This window comes from Astatotilapia calliptera, unplaced genomic scaffold (genome assembly GCF_900246225.1).
Source record: "Astatotilapia calliptera unplaced genomic scaffold, fAstCal1.2 U_scaffold_107, whole genome shotgun sequence".
In the NCBI taxonomy this organism is placed as follows: domain Eukaryota; kingdom Metazoa; phylum Chordata; class Actinopteri; order Cichliformes; family Cichlidae; genus Astatotilapia; species Astatotilapia calliptera.
The window spans coordinates 24,111-29,263 of NW_020535627.1; positions in this window are offsets into that span (position 1 = coordinate 24,111).

Sequence of the window (5,153 nt, forward strand, 5' to 3'; positions counted from 1 at the left end):
ATGTCTCGTGCAGTTTACTGATTCATTTATTTATCTTTCTCTGCTGTTTTTTCCCTTTAACATCATTTTTTAAACTGTTTTCATTTTAAGGTGGCAGAGGTTTGGTTTTATTCAAACTATAAAACAGACATCCAGGTGAAAGAAAACTAAATGGTGTCAACCAAAATGACAAATTCCATCCTTCCAAACAATAATCCACAAGCCAGCGATCAGTGTCACACGAAGCGACGTCCAGGATGAGCAGGATGGAGGAGCTCAGTGCATCGATCACATCTCCAGCTTGTCTGACAGTTTGTCCTAAATGTGCGGTTACATTTAAAAACTCATCACAACTTTAATATTTCAAGAACCTCAAAATCTGCTGTGTGGCGTGTGAAACCCACTTTGTTGGCCCACATGTGTATTTGGTGTGACTCGTGTGGAGAGCCGACTGAAAAAATAAAGTCTGAGAAGTGATGTGATGACATCAGGAGGAGATTAGCGGATTAGCAGGAATTAAATTGGCAGACAGAGACGTGGTGATGAAGTCAGAGGTTAAAGTCTGTTCTTTGGAACAGAAGTAAGGAAAAAAGCAGCATATTGTCCAGTTTGGTTTTCTCTTTGTTTACCAGTGACTCAGTGGAAGTTTAAAACAATGATGTCAGTTTCTACAGAAACATCTACAATCTTCCAGTTTGTGCTCCACTGAAATGATCACAGACGATCATTCATGTGAGCCCCAGAAAGGTTAGTGCTCTGATCTTTGGTAGTTTGTATTTCATTTCATGAAATGTAAGAGGGTTCATTATAAAACAGCTGAATACAGCAGCTGATCTAAAAACTGAAACATTTCACATTTAGTTTTACTAAAGAAGCTGCAGATCAGGAGTGTGTCTGACATGTTCAGTTTTCATACTCCAGCAGTAGGTTTTAAAAAGCACTGCAGAGATCTCCCAGCTGGCTTTGCTCAGCGTTTTTGTCTTCTCAAGCTGCTTTTGTTGAGCGAACTCAAAAGCATCTGAAGGTTAATTGAGCTGGGACGCTGCTGACAGCTAATTCTTATAACTCCTCCTGGAAAATAAAAGTAAAAGCCTTTCAGGTGGGCCGAGGGCCAAAGCCGGCCTGAACCGGCCAACAGAAACCAGTTATGGAGCCAAACTTTAACAATGCGCACTGATACTGGGAGCAGGTGTTACCAGACCAGTGTGATGGAAGGCTCAGGTGTCCCTCCACACAGTCTGATGTGCCAAAGTCCAACTCACACCTGAGCTCACAGAAATGATCTTTTTTTCTTTTTATCAGTTACAGTTTTCATTTAAATCAGTGAAAACAGGGTCAACAAATCAATTTAAAACCTTAATACCTCAAAGCTCATAAATGTGAATAAAGATGTGAATTTATACATTTTCCTCCTGTGCTTTACAGCTGGTATAAATCCTCATGTTATGGATTAATGGGCAGCACGGTGGTTAGCACTGTTGCTGCACAGCAAGAAGGTCCTGACCATCAGGCCGGGGTCTTTCTCTGTGGAGTTTGCATGTTCTCCACGTGTTTGCGTGGGTTCTCAACATTGAAAATAATGATTTGGACATAAAGGTGAATTTATTTATTTATGTAGTTTATTTTTCCCATATTCAGCATATACTGACTGAAGTGCACCATCTTGTGGTGCAGCTTGGTATTACATCTCAGTAGAGTTCAGATAAGATAAGATAAGATAAGACAGTGGTGCCCAAACTTTTTTTGCTACCCCCCCCCCCCCCCCCTTTATTTTAACAAGAAAAATGTTCGCCCCCACCCCCACGCGCGCACGCACGCACAAACACATCCTCCAACCACACGCGCCCATATTTTGCTCCATTGCGGTTTATTTCACACCTCAAACATTTAGTGAACAGTTAAGCAAATACAAGTAACCTGCTATAAATTACAGGTAGTAAGAAAATAAACTCTTTTACGCTGCGTCCGCACACACGGGTATTTTTGAACACGCAGCTGTTTCGTCCACGTAAACGACGTTTCGAAACGGAGATTATTTAAAACTCCTTTTTTGCGTTTATGTGTGGACGAGGAATACAGAGTTCGTCACGCAACGTCAAAGGTATGTTTTTTCACGTCACGCTGTGGCCACGTTATTGTTTACATGAGAGGAATAACAGAATGGCAGATAGAGACGAAATGCTGTTAATCTGACTGTCTGCAGGTTTTACACGCAGTTACTGTCCCTCTGTTTACAAAGGCAGAGGCGTCACGCTGTGATTATTTTACTGTTGTTTGTTTGTTTCCTTGCACTGCTGTAGCTGCAGCCTCGTCATCTCGTCTCTCTACATCCTGAACTGTCTGTAGCGGAGATGACAATAAAGTTTACTTTGACTTCGGCAGCGAGCACGCGCACCGAGGGCTCTCGCGCTCACTCGTGTACAGAATTTCGAAAAAACATCGGTGCAAATTATAAGTCTGTATCATGATGTCTGCTGTTTTCGTGTTTGTTGTTTTGTTTTTATTTTGTTTTATTTTGCGGGTTGGTTATAAGACGCTGCTCCAGCCGGTCAGAGACTCCCCGCCGCCCCGCCCTCTCCTCCCTGCGCCGCAAACAGCAGGCGCACCCCGCAAACGGAGGGCGCCCTTACTCCCAGCAAATGGGCGATAGAAAACCGATCGGTGCCTGTACCATTCCCAGTATGCGCTGGCTGATGTCGGGGCAGCATGAGTACGAGCATTTTTTATTTTTTTGTGCCGATGCCCGTGATGCCGCCCCGGGCAACCGCCCGTGTCGCCCGTATCTAAAACCGCTACTGCTTTACTGTATAAAGAGCAAACATCTCCAACATGTCAGGAGCAGTTAGTCATTACAACAAGTGTTTGTGAACTAAAGATCAAGAATGTGGGATCCTGTTTTTCCGTGATCTAAACAGCCCAGCGCTGCTCCCGAAGACGGGGAAACTGATCCTGCAGGGAGACCTACCTCAGCACCTGTGCAGGTGAAACCAAAGGGCAGATTTGCTTCATCATATTTTCTAGTCTTTGTCTTAGAATGAAGTTGGTTTGGAAACATGTTCAGCGATGCTTCATCTCCTGCTTTGCGTTTGTGTGGGAGCCCCGTGCTGGCAGTGTCCAAGCGTTGTTTTTATTTTATTTTTTTCCCTTTTCATACCGCGACCCCCCGCAATGGCTCTGCGCCCCCCCTAGGGGGCGGGCCCCACACTTTGGGAAGGTCAGAGATAAGATAAATCAAATTTTATTTGTCTCACACACACAACCATACACAGTATGACATGGGGGTGAAATGCTTGTAGCTGTACAATGCCCGACCATTAAATGACAGAAGAAAAGTTTTACAATATTTACAATTTACAGGTTACTACAAAATTTACAAATTAACTTCTGAATTTACAGTAAAGAATGTGCAAATAGCAGAAGAGATTATAAAGTATTATAAAGATTATAAATTATAGGATTATAGGAAATGTGTGGTGATGTGTGGGAGAGTCCAGTCCTACACCTGGTTCAGGGCCCGAATAGCCTGGGGGAAGAAGCTCCTCCTCATTCTCTCTGTTTTGGCCTTAAGGGAGCGAGACCTAGATGACCTTTATTAGTCCCACAGGTGGGACATTTGTTTCCTTACAGCAAAAGTGCAAAGTTATGTAGCAGAAATTAGAAAACACTGGAATGCAATAAAATAAAATACTATATAGAATAAAATGGAATACAAATGCTATAACTGAGTAAGAACATACTAAAGTACAACTTTGTCAGAAAAAGAATTTCACATATAGCAGTCTTATTGCACATGTGTGGGTTGATTTTTATGATTTTATTTCAACACAATGTAAAAATGTTCTGGATATAAAATGAAAACTGTAGTTTCCTTATTTGGAGTTGTGGCTGCTCGTTTTCCTTTTGTTTTGCTTTGTTCATTTGTCTCTTTGAATTCTATGTTTTTCAACATGTTCAAAATAAAGATTCAATCAATAAAAAACTAGTTTCCTCAGATTCTTTTGGCAGCTTTGCTTTGGAAAGTTTAAAACTATTTTTAAATGTGGAAGTTTTGCGGGGGTGAGATGGAGACGGATGATCTGCTGTGTCAGTCCCCAAAGGGAGCAGTCGAAAGACAAAGAATAATATTGATTTCTATTATCGATAGCTTCACATTTATATTCCCGTCTTTCTCTATCAACAAAATAAAAACTACTGCTGCACAGCAGCTGTAAATATTCTCTGATTTTTATACTTTTCTCACCATCTTGTTTGCTAAGATTTCAACTGTTGTTCTAAAGTCGCTCATTTGGGGAAATAAATATGAAAAGTTTTTCTTTCTTTCGTCCTTTATACAGTTTCAGGTTTTTTTTGTTTGTTTGTTTGTTTGTTTGTTTGTTTGTTTGTTTTACCTTCGGTGGAGTCACTGCTTATTGAAGTGAGAATAAATTCAGATTTGGTTTCTATAAATTCAAACACATCCACACATCTGGTTTGTCTTTGTTGCTCCACTCCACAAACAACATGCTGACACTGAAACGTGTGCAGCAGCTTTAATGAAACAAGTCCCGAGCCTAATGTGACCTGCACGGTCTGCTGTGACATGAACACAGAGGAAGGAACATCTGAAGCTCATCTGAGAGCTTTTGTGTCTCCGTTTATTAACATCCGCTGGATTTGAAGATAATGAGGGCAAAGAAGGCGGTCGTGTCAGTCTAACATCCAGCAGAGGGCATCAGCGAGTTTCAGGTGATTTGAGCAGGGAGCGTAAACTTCTAAATTAAACCCTTTTTGGTGTAATTGAGTCATTCATTTACAAAAAGAAGCATAAATATTGGGTGGTGGGTTTTCAGGGATGAAGGAAACTGCTCATGCTTGAGTTCTGTTAATTCTTAATTTATTACAACTGTTTCCGTAGTTGTTTAACTTTGTAGAAGATTATGAAACTCACAAAAGTTTGCAGCAAACAGGAGACTGTCACTTTGGCCACCAAGCAGGAGCAGCCCAGCGCGGCTACAACAGGTCAGCTCTGCTAGGACCGACACAAAAGCCGTTTCCGACCACGCTGAGGTGCTTAATTATCATGATTCATCATTTTAGGGGGAAAAAATCCCACAAAAAAGTGTTTTGCTCAGTTACAAAAAGAATAAAACAACAACAAAAAGCAAAGAAGAGAAAAACATTAAATTCTCACTTCA